The 23103-nt window shown below is 39.7% G+C and overlaps 1 protein-coding gene across 7 annotated transcripts in view; it reads right to left on the minus strand.

Annotated features, from left to right (window-relative positions):
• eif4g1 (eukaryotic translation initiation factor 4 gamma, 1) overlaps nucleotides 1–18939 on the minus strand; it is a 41642-nt gene extending 22703 nt beyond the window's left edge. For 2 of the 7 annotated variants that reach the window (XM_004914402.4, XM_002935144.5), the window contains exons 1-2: nucleotides 18819–18939; nucleotides 2467–2524 (exon numbers count right to left, since the gene is read on the minus strand). The gene's annotated coding sequence lies outside the window, so the exon portion shown is untranslated. Of the gene's footprint in view, nucleotides 1–2466; nucleotides 2525–2744; nucleotides 2798–9956; nucleotides 10007–11990; nucleotides 12069–18818 lie in introns of those variants that run through there. The other 5 variants (XM_012963378.3, XM_004914400.4, XM_012963377.3 and 2 more) reach the window with 5 other exon arrangements.
• Between the last annotated feature and the right edge of the window lie 4164 nt (nucleotides 18940–23103).

Below are 23103 nucleotides of genomic sequence, written 5' to 3' on the forward strand. Positions count from 1 at the left end.
CAAACTGACATACAATGCCCGGGGTGCACCTGGGAAATTTGAGAAAATATGGGAACCCTGGCTAGATGCCAACCCCAGTATCTCTCTACCAGGCGATTAATCCACACATAACCCCCTGGTGTACCTTGACAAGTTGATACCACATGGAGTTTTATCTTAAAACTGTCACCAAGTGTATAACGTAAATGATTGTACTTAATGATTATGTAAGTGCCAAGTTACTTTATTTTTTCTGTTTTGCCTTTGTTTTATTTTTGTTTGTTTGAAAATGCAAAATAAAAACCTTTAAAAAAAATTGTTTTGATTCTTGCCTTGTGGATTAAAGCAAGCCAAGAATCCACCCCTACACTGCTAACTTCCGTTCCAATATGCCTGCACCAGAAGTCACTGCGCCACCAAAGAGCAGGCACATAGCAGATTTCAGCACCAAAACACAAACTCTAGCAAAGTGACCCCCAACCAGCAGCTCATGAGCAACATGTTGCTCGCCAATGCCTTGGATGTCGCTCCCAGTGGCCTCAAAGCAGGTGCTTATTTTTGAATTTCTGGTTAGGAGGCAAATTTAAATTGCATAAAAACTTTGTGTAACTACCAAACAGCCTTCTGTAGACTTCCAGTCAACATAGGGGCTATCAAATAGCCAATTATAGTTCTCATTGGCATGGTGGCTCTGGGTGCAGGCACATCAGAAAGCAGTTAGGAGCGATGGGCAGATTTTCGGCCCTGGTAAAGGCAAGCAGAGAAACTGCCTGGTGTGGCACTAGCCTTAGTTTTAGGTATATCAGTGCAGAGTGCTCTTGTACCATTTCCCAATCCCAATAAATATATGCACACACCCCTCACCTTCCTGTTATCAGCTACCAAATGTACTCAACTCAGGGACTGCATGCCCATGTCCAAAGTGAAACTCAAATGTGCACAAGCAACACTTGGTGAAACATAATGGTCAGTACAGTTAGGGGGAGACTGAAAGGCCTTATAGCTTTAGAGCTGTTGTAGGTGTGATACAGCAGCACGAATATTTGAGGCATACAAATGTTAATTTAGGCTTTTGTGGTGCTTAGCTCTATTACACACAATGCAGTATCATCTACAACAGTGCTGACCAATGTATTACATGTAGTGGGCCAATCATTTCTCATACAGCATGACGGAGGGCCGAACTATATTAAAATGATGATGCCATACAGTGAAGTCTGGAGCCTTTGAGCAGACGGAGGGCCATAAAAATTCTTCAGCCCATGGTTCTCCAGCCCTGATCTACAATATTCAAAGATGTGAACTGTTGACAATCACAGGTGAATGCCCAATTGCTAGGCATAATATTTCTGTCAAAGAAAAAGAAGTTCTGTCGACCGCTACCATTTTGATCAGGGCAACTGAGCAGCACCACAAAAAAACGCCATAAGCGCCGAAGTCCTTTAGAGGGAGGTGAGAATCTAACATACCTCTGCAAAAGCAGATTTGTCCCCACGTTCATTTAGATGTCACACAATATGACTAACTAGAAGGCAGGGATGAGCATGCTTAGCAATGGATCACACAGGCAAGTGTCCAAAAGAAAGAACAGGCCACCAGTTAAAACCTCCAGAAAAAAATAACTACAGGTATAGGACCCATTATCCAGAATGCTTGGGACCAAGGGTATTCCGGATAAGGGGTCTTTCCGTATTTTGGATCTCCATACCTTAAGACTACTAAAAAATTAATGAAACATTCATTAAACCCACCAGGATTGTTTTGCATCCAATAAGGATTATTTATATCTTAGTTGGGATAAATTACAAGGTACTGTTACTACTACAGACAAAAAGGAAATCAGTTTTAAAATTCGGAATTATTTGATTAAAATGGAGTCTATGGGAGACGGGCTTTCCATAATTCGGAGCTTTCTGGATAACGGATTTCCGGATAAGGGATCCCATACCTGTACTAACTAGCAGAATAACTGATATGAGCATCTACTGCCTGGTGTAAAAAAGTTGCTGAAATAATATCACTAGCTATCTTTCACTAAGTCAGTTCCTCCAGAGGCAAACTCACAAGCCAGCTGTTGCTGCTTACTTGCTGGTGCCTTGCACCAGGCAGGGACTATTGTTAAATTTTGGACATGTGCTATAACCTTTTAATGTGCTGCGAAGTTGCTCAATAATACACCACTTACATATTTGTACCATTTACACTTAAATATTTTAAAGACAGTCCCACACTGGGTGCAGGCACAACCAAAAGGTTTTGACCATAAGGTGTGGATTTTCAGCCTGCGCTTATTTGCAGACGAAGAATCCCCACATGTGGCATTGGCCTTATAACAGAAAAACTAAAATGTAATAACATACAGTGCATAGTAACTTAAGGAAGAGCTCAGGACATCAAATTATAGAAAAGATTTAATCATTGTGCAGTTTTGATAACACACTTCTAACAATATGATATAGAATGTAAATATAATTAAGGTAAACTTACTGTACAGTTAGAATCCTCAGTGCTCATTAGTGTATGAAATTGTGTCATAAATACAGGACTGTAAAGAAAAAGGAAAAGTTACTAGTTTTCTAAAAACACACATCTTTTTTAGCAAGCACATATTAAGCAGAAATAATATATAAAAATTTTATATATATGTATTACATAGTACAAGGGCCATCAAAACACATAGCAGAGAGTGCAACTGAATTAGCCTTAAAATAACACTCGCCTTAGCTTGATATATGCACAAATCCAAAATATTGATGTGCACTTACATTAGCTGCTAGCAAGGCCCATGTGTCCTTCCAATGTAGGCAATACAGTATACTGGAGACTTTTCTGTCTACACAGATACAATGAAACGTGATCCAGAGAAACCCCCCTCCCCCAAACCAGCAGGACAGAGTCCTGCTCTAGATACAGATAACATTAGGGAGGGTGTGGGGCTGGGCATTACATTGCATTTGAAAGGCCCAGTAGAATATGCACAGATGGCTTAGGCCACCCCCATCCAACAATACTACTGCAAAGGGAATCTCCCAGAACAAGGCAAATACACTGAAAGAAGATTAAGCCCCGCCTACACATCCCTTCCATGAACCCACTCTCAGGACTTCATTATTGGTTTTAAAAGCACTTCCCTGTTACTGAATAAGCATGCCTTCTGAAAATACTTTTACAGCATGTGTCTGTCCAACAGTTTTTCCAACTCTGTCCAACTACTCAGTAACAGGGATGTGCTACATTTGGCACTTCAGCTTCAGTGGAACTACAACTCACATTATTCCCCAAATTAAGTAGTGTCTTAAGTAGCTAGGAACTGATGAAGTTCAACAAGAGGAAAGCAAAAGGCTTTCTATTCCTATCGATATACCAAGACCGGTCTAATTCAGTCTGTACTTAAAGGGGTAGTCCTCCTTTAAGTTAACTTGTAGCATGTTATAGAATACCAATTGAAAAGTTACTTAGAATTGGCCAGTCATTATTTATTTGTTATAGTTTTTAAATTATTTGCCATCTTCTTCTATCTCCTTGTAGCTTTTAAATAATGGTTACTGACCAAAGCAGCCAGAAAACTATTGTTGTGTGAGGCTACAATTTTAGTTACTTTTCATAATTATTTTTCTATTCAGGTCGTTATTTAAACCACTCACTAAGATAATTTGGACCCTAGCAAGCAGATAACTGCTGAAACTCCAAACTGGAGAGCTGCTGAACAAAAATTGAAAATGAAGACCAACTGCACTCTCTACATCATGCTAAAAGTTAACTCAAAGGTAAACAACCCCTTTAAACAGGGAAGAGGTTACCCATCGTGTGTACATTATTGTGATATATTTGCTTTTATTTTCAAAAGTAGCATTTCTAACCTTTATTGCCCGAGATTCTAGCTCTCTATTGCTAGGTAGAAAACTTCCTGGTCAAAACATAAGGATCTTTTAAAATTTGCTAACCACTTTGCAAGGATCAAAGCAGACATGTCACACATACACATAACACACACAGCTATTTGCACTTCTTTCTTGCTACAATTCCAGGTCCAGACTAAGATACAAATTCAGCCCTGGCATTACAGAATACAGAGGCCCAGTCACTGTGGGGGAAAAAAAAGCCCGTTGACTTTAATGTGTGAATTTTTCACAAAATGGGACATATTTGCTCATCACTAGTCTTCAGCTCTCCTCTAGCCAGGAGTCTGTTTCTCACAACAACTTGCATGCATCTTTCTTTTTTGCTACATTGTTTCAAAAGGCACAAACTGTGCCGAGAATGTGGGACAGAGCGATAACCTTTCAATATTTTGGTCAATTTTAGCAACTAAGCTGCTCCTCTCATGGCAACTTCCACAATTTCACTGAAATCGCGCCGCCGCGTATGCCATCCCACCAGCGATTTACATTTTCGCCGGTGGGATGGCAATCCAGGGAGATTAGTCGCCCGCGAACAGGGGGATTTGTCGCGGGTGCCAGAGCCCTTAAGGTGTACATTTGTGTTGCCTATTAAACATCCAGGGCCAAACTAGAGGGTAGGCAGCAAGGGCAAATGCATAGGAAACAACCAATACAGAAAAATACGGGAAATCATGGGGCTATGCAATTCCAGAATAGATACTGTTTTTTAGTAGTTTTAATTTCCATAATCATTTAAAATGCCGGACAGCTACAAGATACTACTCAGTCATTGCCTTAAAGTTACAGTAACACCAAAAAATGAAAGCTTTAAAGTAATAAAAATATAATGTACTGTTGCCCTGCACTGGTAAAACTGGTGTGTTTGCTACAGTAACACTACTATAATTTATATAATAAGCTGCTGTGTAGCCATGGGGGCAGCCATTCAAGCTGGTAAAAAGGCACAGGTTACATAGCATATAACAAATAAAACACTATTGTATTCTACAGAACTTATCTGTTATCTGCTATGTGCCTGTGCCTTTTCTCCTTTGAATGGCTGCCCACATGGCTACATAGCAGCTTATTTATATAAATTATAGTAGACTTTCTGAAGAAAACACACAACTTTTACCAGTGCAGGGCAACAGCACATTATATTTTAGTTACTTTTATACACTCATTTTTTGGTGTTACTGTTCCTTTAAACAGTCCTGTGCTGACCCACATGTCTACCTCATGGAGGCATCTGCTCTTTCCCTGTGGAAACACAGTGGCATAGCTTTCTCCAGTTCTGTACCCATGTAACCACAACTGTGTATAAAATGTACACAGCATCTCTTCACAACTTCTTAAAGGAATACAATCACGGGAAACCATTTTTCCAAAAAAGCATCAGTTAATAGAGCTTCTCCAGAAGAATCCTGCATTGAAATCCAGTTTTCGTTTGAAAATTTTACATGGGGCTAGTCATATTCTTCATTTTCCAGGGTGCCACAGCCATGTGACCTGTGCTCCGATAAACTTCAGTCTCACTCTACTGCTGTGCTGCAGTTGGAGTGATATCATCCCCCTCCCTTCCCCTCCCAGCAGCCGATAAGCAGAACAATGGGAAGGTAAAAGTTGTAGATATTAGAATAGCACTCAATAGTAAAAAAGCCAAGTCTGGCTCATAACTCCTCCAGTTACATGGGAGTAGGAGAAACAATAGGTTACCTGAATGCAGTTCTAATGAGCAGCGCTGGCTCCTTCTGAAAGCTCAGACTTGCCTTGAGAGGAAACTTCGGCAAATCATGCCACTGCATAATACCATCCCACCAGCAATTTACATTCTAGCCGGTGGGATGGCACAGCCCTTAAGGGTGAAGACACACAGCAGCTACTTGTGGCTACAGAAAAACAATGCTGATCATTTACTGATAAGTGTGTTTTAGCAAAGGAAATTCTCAGTACTGTGTATGGCAGGGTATTTTCTGGCATTTAGTAGCTGCTAATAAGTAGCTCAGTGTGTCTTAACCTTACATGTGAAACTACCATAATGTCATCAGCCCAAATCCATGGGAAAACAGGACTTAAAATTCATGTGCTGGAGAAAATGTAAAATCCTGACCAGTTTTGCCATGAATGAACCAACAGCACTGTTCTGTATTTTCATACATAAAACTGCCCATATACTTAGATGTGTATGTTTGGCAAGGTCGCTGAACAAGAGAATCCAAAAAAGTTTAGATAAAAGATCTCATTTGTATGTCAAATTTTCTAAAACATCATACTTTCAAACAAAACTTGTGTCTTTTTTTTATTAAGGGCTCTGGCACACGGGGAGATTAGTCGCCCGCGACATATCTCCGTGTTCGCGGGCGACTAATCTCCCCGAATTGCCATCCCACCGGCGACAATGTAAGTCGCCGGCGGGATGGCACAAGCAGCAGCGCGATTTCGGCAAATCGCCGAAAAAGCAAGCAGGGATCTGGGAATTTAGATATGCAGTAAGTACTTAAAAAGAATGCCTTTAGACTTACTTTTAATTTATATTAACCTTTCATTGTCCTTTAAAGTGGTTTGGCAAAAATACAAATATATACCAGTTATAAAATGTTAATTATAAGATACACAAACATACCATTACTAGTCATGTATAAAGTATGCTTCTTGAAACAGATCCACAAAACCCATGAACATATTTTGAACATCTGTTAGTATGTTCCTCTGAGAACTTTCTTCTCTATCTTTTGTGTGTTATTAAGCTGCTCAGACACAGGCAGATTTAAGCCATCAATTTGGCCCTTTCAGGCCAACTCAACATCTTATCCTCCAATTTATGGCAAATACAGAGCAGATTTTCAGGTGTATGGACACCTTTACCCAGCAGGGCTCTACTTATTACTTACCCAATCAAGACCTGCTAGTGCTACTTGATATCCACGGCTACACTGTCAAAATGCTGATAAGTATTTATTTATATAGTGCTGATATTTTGCAGATCTTTACAGAGATTACACATCATTCTAAGAAAAACTTATAGTCTGCAGGACTGCCTGCAGGAGGAAACTTTTGTATGTGCTTGAAGTGTGACCAAACCAAAGAAACAGGAAGAAGCCCAGGGTATACCAAATTTGCTCCACTTATTGAACACATATATTTGACATGTAACAGTCATTAATGAAAATTTCACCTGCATTCCATTTAACATTATGTTGCAATTATGCTAATATTGGAGGCAACAACTCAGCAACTCAAGCATGAAACAGAAGGCAAGAGCCCACACTAAAGGCAGTATAGCAAGTAGGAAAGTGATATACATATTATGTGCATAGATAATATTCATCTACATACATTAAGTGCTGTCCACTCTCAGGGACAAAGGCAGGGTAGAGCTGGGCAGGCAGAGTATAGCAAACAAGCAGCAGATGGCAGGCAGAGTATGGCTAACACAGGCAGCATGGGGCAGGCAGATTAGAGCAAGGCAGGCATACGCCAAACTCTTTGCAATTAGTCTTTATTATTTATTTTTATATAATTTTCAAACTATTTTGCCTTCCACTTATACATTTTAACAGCTTTCAAATTGTGGTCACTGACACAGACAGCAAAAAACTATTGTGCACTTACAAATGTAATTAAAATGTATTACTTATCTTACGTTTTAGCCAATCTCCTATTTATATTCAGTCTTTCAGTCTTAACCCACTGCCTGGTTGCTAAGGTACAAAAGACCATAGCATCCAGATAGCTAGCAAAATTCCAAACTGGAGAGCTGCTGAACAAAGTTAAATAACTGAAAAAAACAATTGCAAATTGCCTTAGAATATTAATGTCTACATCATATCTTTTATTTTTAGTTATTTTATTTTCTAGTTATTTTTAAGGTACACACCCCCTTTAATATGGATGTTGCTTATAGTGTGTGGGGAGTGGTCAAAACAGACTTCCATTATCTGCCCTCCATCACGTAGGCCAGAAAAGTTCCGTCCCTCAGTACCACAGAAGTTGAACAGCACTGCATCACAGGGGCTGTTCACCTTTGAATTAACTTTTAGTATTATGTAGAGAGTAATATTCTCATTTGCAATTGGACTTAAATATTTATTTGTAGTTTTTTTAATTTCATTTAATTTCATTCCAAACTCTCCAGTTTGGAGTTATAAGAGCTAACTGGTTGCTAGGGTACAAATTACCTTAGCAACCAGGTAGGGGTTTAACAAGACTGATATAAGAATAGGAGAGGGACTGAATAGAAAAAAAGGTATAAAAAGTAACAATAAAACTGTAGCATCACAAAGCAACAGTTTTTGGCTGCCATGGTCAGTGACCCCCATTTGAAAGCTACAAAGAGTTTGAAGAAGGTGGCATATGACTCAAAAACTATAATAAATAATGAAGACCAATTAAATTGTTGCGTAGAAGTGGTCATTGAATAACATACTTAAAGCTAAATTAAATGTGAACCACCCCTTTAAAGGACAAGGAAAGGCTAAGTCACTTGGGGGTACCAAAATGTTAGGCACCCCCAAGTGACTTAGATCGCTTACCTTGTATTCCAGGCTGGTGTCCCTGTTAGGAGAAAATTGCACCAGCCCGGGGTACCTGTAGTGAGCGCTTCCTCCTTCCGTATTCGCGTTGCCGGCAAATTCCTGGGACGATCGCATGCGCAGTAGAGAACTTATAGTTTAAGTTCGGCTTTTTCACTCTACTGCACATGCGCGTGCGCGCACGCGAAGCAGAGACGAGGAAGCGCTGCAGGTACTCCGGGCTGGTGCTATTCTCTCCGAACAGGGGGACCAGCCCGGGGTAAAAGGTAGGCGATTTAAGTCACTAGGGGGTGCCTAACATTTTGGCACCCCCAATTGACTTAGCCTTTCCTTCTCCTTTAAGTGATCTCTAACCTGTTGCATCCAGCTGTGGCTCAATTGCACCAAGACCTAAAGGCTACTGGGAAATGCATCTAACTGCAATCTGTGCAATCTAACTTTATCAAGAAACTTTTAATTGAGTAGATGTCATCCATTCATATACATGTTAGGGTGATGGCCCACACGGAGATTATGCATGACTTTGAAAACAAAGCGACTTGTATGCCTTCTCACCGGCAAATCACTTTATTGCTGACGAAAAGGCATTTCGGGAACATTAGTCCATCATACCACGATAGATAAGATTAAACCACGAGCGACTAATCTCCCTGTGGGCCATCACCCTTAAACTGAAGGTAATACAAAAATAATTTTCTTTTTTATTTTTTACAAAAGGGCCCAAAGAAACAGGCAATATACAAATGGTGTGAGCTGGCAACTATGATAAGAAATTAAAATGCATCCAGAGAAGTATAATCTCTTGGTTCTTCTGAAGATGAACCTTGTGAGTGGTAGTGACTCCACTGAATGAATGACAGGTTGAATGGCCACAAACGGACTTGTCTAGCAGCCAAAACCGTGCACCATTAACCATAGAGGGATTTTAACATCACTTTTAAACATAAGCTCAATGAATAGACATTGTGCTAAACATGCTTTTTTGACTTTTTCTTTAATATCTTTGGTTTCCAGTATTTATGGCACTTAAGAATATGAAGCTATTTTCACCTTAGCACTTCCTGATCCCAAAGACCTTTAAAGGAGAATGCAAGTCAAAATTTAAAAAGCATACTGCCCAATAGCCCTCCTATTGTTTAGTAAAAACGGCAAACTTTTGGCTCACCTAATCAAATATTTACTCAGTCACACTTACTTCACATTTTCTTAAAAAAAAAAAAAAAAAAAAAAAAAAAAAAAGGTATTCTCCCTTCCTTTCCCTCCTTGCTTCATACTGCACATGTGTTTCATTCCCTCCCGCCCCCCTCCCCTCTGCCAGATCCGCTTCTGATTGGCTGGTGGGCATGTGTAGCTCAGAACAGGAGACAGGATCAAGTTATACACATGCTCAGAGAATAGGAAGGCTGCCGCTGGCACCTACAGGAAGGGAAGAGAGATTTCAGTGATGTCACTGTAGTCTTCACACTGCTGTAGGCTGCCAGCACCATATCTCAGAGAAGCAAGCAGGGATCTGGGAATTTAGATATGCAGTAAGTACTTAAAAAAAAAATGCCTTTAGACTTACTTTTAATTTATATTAACCTTTCATTGTCCTTTAAAGAAGTTGAAAAAAAACTAAATAAAAGAAAACAGATCACAGATTAGTCAAAATAGTGCAAGATAGTTACGGTAAAGCATTCTGCAGAATAAAAGTAGTGTTCTGAGTAAACAGCCATAAAAGTCCCGACCTCTGTTTAAGATAGCAGCTGCCATTTTAGCTTGTTTCGACTTCACTCGCAGGCAGCAGCCTGCAGGCATGGAACAGCTTTCAGCTCAGATTACACAGCAGAGATGGGAGGGGAAAGAACAGAAGGTAGCAGACTCATGCCCTGCAGGTAGTCTGACACAGAATATCATGTATACAGAATAGAAGGAAAGAAATGTGGTGCTTTTTTGCACATGTTTCTAAAAGTGCCAATAGCTATATTTATATATACCTTTAGGAAAAAGCTTACTTAGCTTTTACCTTTCCTTCTTCTTTAAAGGTAGATAGGGAGCTCTGAACTAATTTCCCTGTTAATAAAGGAAGAGGGAGGTAAGGTCAATGAAAAATATCTGAACTTTCAGATTAGAGCTTTATAATGCTAAAAAAAATAGGCAAATGTAATGACAACACAATTGCTATTTATTGTGTTTTAGCAAAGGTGTTTTAAGGTATACACTGTCAGATTGCAAAAACTATAAATCATGACAGTAGAATATCACTGTGACACATGGGGTGGAATTTGGAATTAAGCTCTCGGGTATGCATTTTTAGGGCAAAATACACCCCAGGTGCAGTAAAAGACAATTGCCATTAATGTCAATGACAGCTTGCACTTGCAATATTGGGTTTTTCTCTCTGGTTTGATAAGGTGCACCAGAAAACACTGTATACTAATAGCTTACAGATACTGGCCAGTTTTTCTTCATTAAAGCATTTCAGCAAGAGGTGAAAATGAAGCATTAAATAAGCCTTAGAGTGTGTGCAGAATGTTGATAGAAGCGCATGAAAATAAAAAATAAAATATATAGTGCAAAAAAGTAATATACTGAACACAACAATAAATATGGCGAGTGCTTATGGATGAACACCACAATATATGTGACCCCAGCTATATATATGTTCAAACTGCTCACCAGAACAACGTATCAAAAGAGCATATAAACCACACCCAGCTGGGCTTTTGATTGAAGTGAGATCCAATTCAGCGATGTATATAGAATGGAAAATGAGGCAAATATAGTGTAAAACTGTTTAATAAATATAAAAGGCCCTGCAGGCTACTTACAGTACAGTAGTAGTATAGGAGTAAAAACAAACGGAGTATCCTCCACAGCTCGACGCGTTTCACGTGCTACACTGCACGCTTCCTCAGGAGCAGTAAATATAAAATGTGCGGCACATTTTATATTTACTGCTCCTGAGGAAGCGTGCAGTGTAGCACGTGAAACGCGTCAAGCTGTGGAGGATACTCCGTTTGTTTTTACTCCTATACTACTACTGTACTGTAAGTAGCCTGCAGAGCGCAGGGCCTTTTATATTTATTAAACAGTTTTACACTATATTTGCCTCATTTTCCATTCTATATACATCGCTGAATTGGATCTCACTTCAATCAAAAGCCCAGCTGGGTGTGGTTTATATGCTCTTTTGATACGTTGTTCTGGTGAGCAGTTTGAACATATATATAGCTGGGGTCACATATATTGTGGTGTTCATCCATAAGCACTCGCCATATTTATTGTTGTGTTCAGTATATTACTTTTTTGCACTATATATTTTATTTTTTATTTTCATGCGCTTCTATCAACATTCTGCACACACACTTTGAGGCTCATCTGAAGGGGAGCTTTTATCAAGAGGAAGCTGCACAAGTTTACATTTTTCATCACATTGGAGACTTTACTTATATTTGACTATCACCAATAAGCGCTGAGTATAGGAGTGTATTTTCACTCTTGAAGGACTTTTTTAAATAAGCCTTAGAGTTTGAGTAACATTTACACAACAGAATGAGAGGAATTAGATCTTCTGAATCCTTTTCTGCTAAAATTAAAACAGATATTGCTTCCATACCTGCTGCAGCTATGCCCTGGGGCAGGGCAAAGACATCAGGTTTGGGCCCTGCAAAAAGGCCAAAAGCGCAGCAGCAGCCTTGGGAAAAGGAATGTCAAAGTCAGACAGAGGTAGGATGTTGAACAGAGGGCAATGTTTAGCTTTAAATTGACTAGTTATAGGAAGGTCAGGTCATGTTTTTATAAAAAAAAAAAAAAAAAGACCTGGCTGGCCCATTTTCTTCTTAGGGCAATTAAAGTTTTACTGACATACCAGAAGCAAATTAAATGCCACAAATAAACCACAAAAGGAAGAGCATTTCTGGGTGTTTAGTCGCTTGCTGAAACACCCCATATGTCATGGTGAGGTCATACACTTCTAATGAATGAATATCTTTACTGGTGAAGTTATGTATAACTGCATATGCCTCTTATACCCAAGATAATGTTGTTCTCATATGATAAGAAAAAAATACATATTAAGATTATATTAATCTGACAGCTATGCTACAAAGTGGTCAGACATCTTAAAGGAGAACTAAAGTCTAACTAAAGAAGTAGGGCAGAAATGTTGCTTCCCTACACATGCGCTGTGCTGTGGTCAGTTACTGAGCTTAGGGATCGGCTCAAAATATACTGTATATATAAAATAAAAATGTAACCGTAAAAAGCTAATTAGTAATTCATTCAGATTCACATTACATGACAGATCTAAAACCAGTGCATTTGCATCAGACTTCAATAATCAGCCCTGTAGCATCAGCTTATATGGCAGCTCCTGTGACAACCGTAACAATCTGTATCATTGCTACTATAGAGATGCTGAGACTTTATATTATAAACTGACTGAACTGGCTTAAAGCATGGCATTTTTATCCATATTGATTTTTATGGTTTAGTTCTCTTTAATATTATCAAACTGTCACTCAAGTGTTTATTCCTTTCATTTGCAGGAAAGCAAGTAAATTGGGATACGTTGTGGCAGCAAAAGGGCTTAAAAGCTTAAATGCTAACGACGTGTCCCATACGTTGTTAGCATTTAAAGGCTGCTCTCTGCAGTGGCGGCATCTGCTGCCGCTGCAGAGAGTTTCTAGATATGACAGCCCCCCTGGGCAACGAGCCAGGGGGGCTGTCATGAGGGTCCTGCAAAGCGATCGTCGCAGGACCCTCCAGGAAGCAGCAGACGCAATCGAATCTGCTGCTTCCCCCCGATGCCGCCGCCCACCGGAGCCAGGAGGAGGAAGCGATCGGTGCTACAAGACAGGTAAGGGGTTTGTTTGTTTTTTGCACTTTACACACACTTACATACATTTACACACACTTACAGCACACAATTTAGCGGGGTTTTTTTGTTAGTTTTTTTCATTTTTCACACTTTTATACACACTTACACACTATCACACAACTTTTACACATGTACACACATGTATACACAAACACTTTAGTTTTTTTTTTGTTTTGCTTTTTTGTTTTTTTGTTTTTCATTTTACCACTTTGTTTTTAGTTTCTTTTACCTAAAAACTGTTTATTTTGACAGCGTGACTATTGGATCAGATATTCTGACCACTAATTACACTGTCATGTAACTTATTTTGTTGTTTCACTGATTTGCACAATTTTTGTGGTTTTATCGCATTTTATCCCTGTATAAGTGTTCCTAATCTGTTTTTAGCGTAGCTTTGCCAGGTGTAACTTTGGTGTACAAAAATAACTTTACCTATTTTGAATTCATCAGTATGTGTACTTTCCAAAAATATATGGTTTTCTGGGGATCTGTGTATAGTTGGGGGGGGGGTTACTGCACATAATACGCTGTCAGGGGGCTCTGTGTGCAAAAGCTGAGTTGGCAGGCGAGAAATCCATATGCGCTATTTTCATTTTGGGGTCAGTACTTACTGCAGACTTTGGTATATCTATGCATATTGGGCATCAAACTGTTCAGTAGACCTTAGGTGTTCCTATTTGGGGTGATTTGCCTTTATCTGATCTTTATCAAGAAACTGTGAGAGATAAAAGGGGCAAATTGCAACATTTTTATGCGATTTTCTAAATGTCATAAATCTGCAAACTTAGGAAAGCTTTACAGCTTGGTACTTTGGAGCAAAAAGAAATGTTTACCCATTATAGATTCGGGGGGATGTGTACTTTCCAAAAATATATGGCTTTCTGGGGTGAGTGTACTATTTTTGTAGCATTTAAGGATGTAAATGTGTTGATTTTGCAGGAGCTGAAATGATAGATCATATGGGGGTATGTACCCATTGGGGCCCTTACATGCCACATACTTAGGTAAACCTATACATATTGGGCATCAAACTGTTCAGTGGATCCCTGGCGTTCATATTTAGGGTGTTTTATCTTGGTACCTAACACTATGTTGGAGATAAGATGCTGCAAAGTGGAAGCTTTGAGGGGATTTTTGGAAATGTCATCAAAATTGCTAACTTTAGAAAAGCTGTGCGTACTTTGGAGTAGAAAGACATGGGTACCCATTTTAGGTTCGGGGGAATGTGTACTTTCCAAAAATATATGACTTTCTGGGGTGAGCGTACTTTTTACTAGCTTTATCCCACATATAATGATGTAAATGTGTTGATTTTGCAGGAGCTGAAATGACAGTACATATGGGTGTATGTTCACATTGGGGCCCTACATGCCACATACTTAAGTAAACCTATACATATTGGGCATCAAACTGTTCAGTGGACCCCTGGCGTTCATATTTAGGGTGTTTTATTTGGTTACTTTATGACCTGTAGGAGATAAGATACTATAGACTGGAAGCTTTGAAGCAATTTTTTTTTAAAAATCACAAATTTTGATAAAAACCAATAACTTTAGGAAAGCATTGCGACTTGGTAGTTTGGAGCAGACAGACAGTTCTACCTATTCTGGATTCCCCAGAATCTGTTCTTTCCAAAAATGTACAATTGTCTGGGATAAACCTTCTATTAGTGGAATTTTTGTCCTTGAAATCTAAAGCATGCAGCATTCTGGAGCAGTGCTTTGGAAATTTGGTAGTGTACTGCTGGGAGTTTTTGACTTATACAAGTGAGAAATCTCCATAAAACTATATATATTTGGTATTGGCACGTTCAGGAGACATGGGACTTTCCAAATCAGTTGTATATTTGTGCATAAAATAATTTTTGTTTCTAGTATGTGTGTTAATATTATGGAAAATTTGATTTTTTTTTGCATTTTTAGACATTTAGAAGCCTATATCTTGTTACAGAATTGGAATTACACAAAAAATACCATATTTTGAAAGCTTAGGTTGTTCTGAAAAAAATGATATATTGTTTTCCTGGGTAAACTAAAAGTCCCCCCGAGGAAAGACCCCTAAAGTGAAATGTTCAAAAACTGTCTGGCAATACAAGTTCTGCTTTGACCAAAACGGCTGGCAGTAAAAGGGTTAAGGACCGGGTTTGGTTGCTTAAGGCAATAAGTGTCATTTTTATCTTAGTTTTCTAAAAGACACGAGCTTTGCAGGCCAAGATCATGCCAGTAAAAAAGGAAAGAACAGTCAAACCCTATTAAACTGGGCTCAGTCCCCAAAACGGAATACTGCTCTGCAAGGAACGCCCTGAGGAATGGAATTAAGCAGATACTGATTCCCATGTGACCAGCAAGTGTAAGTGGGCCAATAGCCATTGCAGCATTTACACATTACTTCTTGCTGCCCCTGCTCAAATGGAATATACACTTAGGGGCAGATTTATCAAAGTATGATTCTCACTTTGATGAATGTGCCCCTAAATGTATCCTAAAGGTAAAAGTTAAAGGAACAGTAACACCAAAAAATGAAAGTGTATAAAAGTAACTAAAATATAATGTGCTGCTGCCCTGCATTGGTAAAAGTTGTGTGTTTACTTCAGAAAGTCTACTATAATTTATATAAATAAGCTGCTATGTAGCCATGGAGGCAGCCATTCAAAGGAGAAAAGGCACAGGCACATAGCAGATAACAGATAAAACACTATTATATTCTACAGAGCTTATCTGTTATCTGCTATGTAACCTGTGCCTTTTCTCCTTTTTTCCAGCTTGAATGGCTGCCCCCGGGGCTACACAGCAGCTTATTATATAAATTATAGTAGTGTTACTGTAGCAAACACACCAGTTTTACCAGTGCAGGGCAACAGTGCATTATATTTTTATTATTTTAAAGCTCTTTCATTTTTTGTGTTACTGTTCCTTTAATAAAGGAATTTTGATTGACATTTATTCTGAAAAAAAAGTTAGTCACATGAACAGGTTTTACTGCCAAGCATCACACCTGAGTGTTCATGTTGGTTTCATGAAGATCATCATTAAAGGAGAAGGAAAGTCTAAATAACTGGGGGGTGCCAAGTGTTAGGCACCCTCCCAGTAATCGTAATGGCTTACTCGATACACTGGACCAGTGCTCCTGTTAGCAGAAAGCTGCACCAGACTGGGGTTTTTCTGCAGAAGTTCTTCTGTGCTTTCTCCTCTTTTCACCGTGGAGTGGGAGTGCGCATGTGCACTAGAGTGCAAGAGCCAGCTTTTTATTTTTAATTTCGGCTTTCATTCTACTGTGAATGGGTCAACTGGAACAGAAGAAAGACTCAGAAGAAGGTGGCGATAAGGATCTGCAGCAGAAATTACTCTGGGTCCGGACAGTTTTTAGCAAACAGAAGCACTGGCCCAGGGTATATGGCAAGCAATCTTAATCACTGGAGGGTACCTAATATAGACAACCCCCGGTGATTTAAACTTTACTTTTTTAAAGTTGCTAACAAAAATGTTTGTTTTTTTTTATAACAGATGTTATTATTTCCTAGTGGTTATACAGTGACTTATGCAAAAAATAAATAAAAAAAAAGCAGGTACTAACCAGCAGATGAGATTTACACCGATTTGGATTTTAAACTCAATTTTGTCAGGGACTCATGTAAACATAAATATCTGTAAAGCACTGTGGAATAAGTCAGCGCTACATAGATAATTAAGATATAATGCTAAACTGTTGACTAAATATAATATTTAATAAAACATGTATGCAGCATTGTTAAAACCTTAGTAAAACAATTATAACAAAGAAACAGAGAAGTCGTACAAGTTCTACTGATGCATAATGCAACAGGTGACAGAACATAACTGATTCTGTGGCGCGTTAAAGTCAAATGATCCGGGGTCCTCTACTCATTACACTAAAGCAGACCTTGAAAGCATGCAAATGATGGACATGGATATAAATACAGAAGTAATAAAGGCAGGAGTGTTGAAGGCTACTATCAGGCTAACCCCATATTTTTAGGAGCTGTCTCTTACGTCCATTTGCCTGATCTACTATCAAAAAGATCTGCACCAAACTGCCCAATTAACCACCGCCACTAACACACTACACCAGTTTCGTTTACCACTACTGCAATCAACTGCTTCAAGAAATGTTTCACAATTAGGGCAGCAGAGCTAAGTTTACAGTTTCAAAGATAAGGAAGGTTAACTAGTGTCTTGCCTATACCAGAGCTACACAGAATAAAACAGAACTAAAACAACCATGTGATAGCATAACCATACAAATTTATAAATGCAAGTTATTCTCAGGGTCAAAAATGTAAATTATATGAATATATATCTTAGGGTGCTTACAGGACTTAAAAGTAAGGACAGGACATTTCTTTTTCACCATACATTCAAGTCCTGTAAGTACTCTGCTTTATATGACATTCTATATTACATATTTGGGGTGGGTATGCACCCAGACATTCTCTCCATTAAGTGAGTGCCGTTATATATAATTTGACATTATATGTATTACACACAAAGTTGATGCTATAAAATGGCAGTGTTATAATAAAAAAAAAAAAAAAAAAGGCAGTGCCATCAGTAAAAGATTAAGAAGCAGCATGCTAGAGCACCCTAGGGTGGGTGTGGGGTGCAGATGAAGCAAGCACACTATATAGCCTTTGTGGGATTACTTTCACTTACTCAGCAAAACTAAGTGTCACCCATAGTGCCCGCCCTTCACCCACCCACAGACACACATCCAGTTAAAACATATGTTAACAGAAATAACAATAGTTACAAAAAAAAAAAGTCTCATTTAAGTTTGAGCTGAAGAAAAAGATGGGAGAACCTGTCTTCCTAAACTGGGATATCAAGTCCTAGAAGTTTCAGGAAAGGCAGCTTATTTTTTTACAGTTCCAACGTGTTAATATATTATTTGAATGCACTATCACGGATAGAACTGGCCGCAAATGAACAGTGGAGGGTCACAAAAGAAATGACGTGCCATATAAAACAATAGGGCAAGCTAAGTTTCCCACTCCCTACCAGCACAAGCTCTTTTCGCGTTGAAACGGTATGGTGCCATTCATTCATGCCCGCCGAATAACCGCATGGAGTTCCTGAGCCTACGGAGCCATTAAAGCCCCTGATGGAGGACATTTTGATTGCCGGTGCATGCTGTAACTCATGAGGTGCATGATGTCACTGCGCCTCCGCCCCCTCCGCGCTACCCACCTAAACTGACACAATGTCACACGTACTCCTCGCTGTGCCGCTCCATACGGAACCGGCTTCAGTAAGCAATTCCATCCATCTCTCCTCACATTTACACAAACAACACAACATGAAATGCCAATCTTGTCTGCTCGACTCTCACGCCGAGCGGACTTTAGCTATGAAGGACAGCTAAAAGGGTTGTTAAGGGCCTCATACGGACAGGCCATGGTGAGGCAGCTTTAAGTACACGGACATCGCGCCACGCGGTGCCGGTGGGTAAGCGCCACTAGTAAGTTACCAATTCACGTTTCAGACTCGACAGGCATTAACAGGACGAAGGATGGCAATGGATTACAAATCAGGCCCCACCGATTCTCACCTGCTTTCCTCAGTCCGCGCAGCCGGGCGCAGTCGCACCAGCTAGCTCAACCATTTCCGGATCCCGGCGAACCTCTACGCAAGCGCAGACCCAATCCACGTGACAGACTAAAAGCGGAAAGGGAAGAGCACAAACTAGCGCCGCGTTGTCTTCCCTGCACACATCACGTGATTAGAATGTTGCCGGTATCACGTGACTTGAAGTGTGTTAGGGCTAATGCGAGATTTTTGCTCGATATAGTGTGTGTTTAAAGATTTTGTATTCCCGAACATATGCGTGTTCATTTTGTCTACTAGCCAAGCTGCTGCGACTATGTGTGAGAAATTATTTCAGAAGTGTATGTAGCGCGTATCTACATTATAATGACTTACTTTTACTACAAAACGGTAATGTTTAGCAAAAATTCATTTTGTGATGTTGCTACCAACGTCCTATTTAGAATTCCAATATATATATATATTTATTTATTTTAAAACAATGTATACAAACGCACACAAGAACCGTGACTATCCTGTGATGCAGCTTATTTCATATGACTCACTGAAACGTGTGTATTATAATAAACAATGTATTCCCTGTTGTAAAATAACTGAGGATATTAGGAGCCACCTCAGAATTCCATGATCTGTATAAAAGTACTTCTCCTTGTGCAGTGACTTTGTCATGGAACTCTTTTGTGACTTAGGGGCACATTTACTAATCCACGGTCCGAATGCATTTTTTTTGTAATGATCGGTATTTTTACGACTTTTTCGTCGCCGTCATGACTTTTTCGTATGTTCCGTGACTTTTTCGTCGCCGTCAAACTTTTTCTTATATTTTCTGCGACTTTTTTCGTCGCCGTCGCAAAAAAATCGGATTGGTTTTTCCGGCGTTTATAATTGCTCAATACAAAAAAATCGTGACGGCGATGAAATAGTCGCGCAAAATACGATAAAGTCGCACCGGCGAAGAAAAAGTCGAAACAAATACGAAAAAGTTGCGACGGCGACGAAATGACAGCGAAATTTTCATTTCCAATCTGAATTTTTGCCATTCGGGATTTGAATTCGTGCTTTGGTAAATCTGCCCCTTAGTAGTATGATGTAGAGCAGGGATCCCCAACTTTTTTTACCTGTGAGCAACATTCAAATGTATAAAGAGTTGGTGAGCAACACAAGCATGAAAACTGTTCCTGGGGTTACAAATAGGGACTCTGATTGGTTATTTTGTAGCCCCTATATTGACTGGCAGCCTACATCAGGCTCTGTTTGGCAGTACACCCAGGCCCACACCCACACCAGAACAATTTGCCCCCGTGCAGAATAATGGGGAGAGGAAGCGCCAAAACTTTAGCGCGTCCTCTCCCCATGGCTCCGAATGAATGAAGTGGCACGCATGGGGGGGGGGTTGCGGTGCGCATGCGTGAAGCTTGGGTGTCGAGGTGGGCGACAAAAGGGGGCGGCCTCCGGGGGCCCTATAGGGAAATCCGGCCCTGAGTACACCTGGTTTTTATGCAACCAAAACTTGCTCAAAAGCCAGGAATTAAAAAATAAGCACCTTGCTCCACTAGGAGCAACATCCAAGGGATTGGGGGGGGGGTAGGGATAAAGCGGGATCCTCAAATTGTGATAAAATGAGAGAAAACAAACATAGTGTAATACTATTTATTAAAAATAAAACCTGCTCATATACAGGCTACTCACAGATTGTAGTACAATTCAGCAGAAACGAGAAACAATCTCTATGCGTTTCGCATAATTACGTCATGCTTCCTCAGGAGCTGGATCATAAAAGATTTTATAATCTGGCTCCTGAGGAAGTAGTAGAAAGTAGTATTACATTATGTTTGTTTTCTCTCATTTTATCACAATTTGAGGATCCCGCTTTATCACTACCAAGAATCTGCAGATTTACTTTGCCTTGCTGTATTTTACATCTGGTGAGTGCATCAGCTCACCATTTTGCACTGGTGGAGAAAATTTATTTATTATTTAACTCATTTATGGTCACATTGCTCAAGCTTGCACTTGTGGGTGTTTTATTAATTTAAGAAATATTACACCATAATTTCACATTTTTTATTTTTATGCGCTTCCAATGCAAATTGTTTGTAGATAGAAGCATGTGCCTACAGAATGCCTAAATATTTTTTAAAAACCCATTTACAAGCTGGGGAGTCGTATCAGTTATGTATTTGCATAAACTGTGTTATGTTTTATAAAGTTATATGCTTTTGAAGGATGTTAGATGGTTGCAGCCTTGGGAAATAGTGGGAGGAGACTGGGAAGCTAGTTTCTGTGTGTAAGAAATAAAGATGGTCAACTGTTAACAACCTGCCTGCATTACTGAACTGCATCACTGATATAACAGTAGCCTTTACCCCACTTGCCCCAACCTTGTGTGCAGTGTTGTACGAGTAATGAACAATAACAGGAATCTGTAGGGACCCCTCTGTATTCAGGCTTGATTTACAAGGAAGTCTCAGAGCAAATAAATGAATGGTGTGGGTCAGCAGTTTAGGTACTGATTACTCAGAGGTTGGCATCAATAAAATAAATTCCATTATTTGTTATTATTAATTTTATTGCTGATGACACATAGCAAAGAAATTTACAGAGCAACATGTATTATTATGTTCTGCATCCAGTTTGACTGTTCACATCATTACAGAGTAAAACATTTATTGTAAAAAAATACAGTACATGACAGAAACCCAATGTGTCATCAAACCTCTTTCTCCTGTGTCTCAGCACTTGGGACCTTTGTGTCATTTTCAATGCTAAAACTTTATAGAATATAGATCCCTTCTCCCCATATATGATTTGCATCAGGGAACAAGAATAATCAATCCATAATATTTCTACCCTTTAATCTATTGCAGTGTTTACTCACCGTCTGTACTGTTAATGTACTGTAAAAATGTGCTGCACTGCTTATACAAATAATGTTATATCTATAGGTATATATACATACATCATAAAGTGACATTTAAAAGTTATAACTGGAGGTCATTCAACAAATACTTGCTTTATAGTATGTGGCGTATTGGAAGCATTTTAAAAATGCTTGCTGTTGGTGCGATCTAATGTGTTAATAAAACTCTCCCACCCTTCAGAAAATTATTGATAATATTGATGTTTTATATTTTTCAACAGTGCCTCCAACCGAATCATGTTTAAAATTTGATTCAATTGGCTTAAATGCTGGTAAAGAAGGAGTTTGTTGTGTCCATCTTTGATATTATTAGGCTGTCTCTGAGATAATAAAAGGCAGTTATTATTTTTCCAAGTAACTCCCCTTCCATAGAGTTCCATTCTTCTATCTATTCATAGTAACATAATAAGTTAGGTTGAAAATAGGCACACAACCATTAAGTTCAACCTTTTATGCCTGTATTTAACCTGCCTAACTGCTAATTGATCTAGAGCAGTGCTGTCCAACTTCTGTGGTACCGAGGGCCGGAATTTTTCCGACCTACGTGGTGGAGGGCCGATAATGGAAGCCAGTTTTGACCACTCCCCTTTTTAAACCGCACCTACTTGAAACCACACCCATGTTATCACATGACCATACGCAATGGTACAGCAAAAGCCTGCCATACTCTGCCTGCCCTACCCTGCCTGTGTGTGCCGAACTCTGCCTTCCCTACCCTGCCTGTGTGTGCCATACTCTGCCTTCCCTACCCTGCCTGTGTGTGCCATACTCTGCCTTCCCTACCCTGCCTGTATGTGCCATACTCTGCCTGCCCTACCCTGCCTGTATGTGCCATACTCTGCCTGCCCTACCCTGCCTGTATGTGCCATACTCTTCCTGCCCTACCCTGCCTGTATGTGCCATACTCAGCCTGCCCTACCCTGCCCAGTGATGGCACACACAGGCAACCTACAGTGACACAATGCTGGCACTGCTCCTACAGTCTGCACAATAACTATTGTAGGGACCCATAGGGTTAAGTTCCCTATGGTGTTATCCCCTACCTTTATGTTATCTGTGTTGTAATAGGGCAGAGCCCTCTACACTCAGATTACAGTATTAGGCTACCCCCTATAGGTTTAGCCCAGGTTGACCACTCCCCTTGTGCAGACTATATAGTGTCTGGCACAAGGAAGTGTCTTCCTCTTTGGCTATTGTTGTCCTGAGGCTTGATGTCACTGAGCCTGAGGCAATTAGGCCCCAGTAAAGAGAACTGCTGATTTGTAAGTCGGGGACAGGGCCCCGTGAATGAGATAAAGCCAGCACAGTCAGTCATATGTAATAGCACCCTCTAGGAGTGGTGAGCATAGATAGCTTATTTAGTAAGGGC

The sequence above is a fragment of the Xenopus tropicalis genome, chromosome 5, assembly GCF_000004195.4.
Source record: "Xenopus tropicalis strain Nigerian chromosome 5, UCB_Xtro_10.0, whole genome shotgun sequence".
NCBI lineage: Eukaryota > Metazoa > Chordata > Amphibia > Anura > Pipidae > Xenopus > Xenopus tropicalis.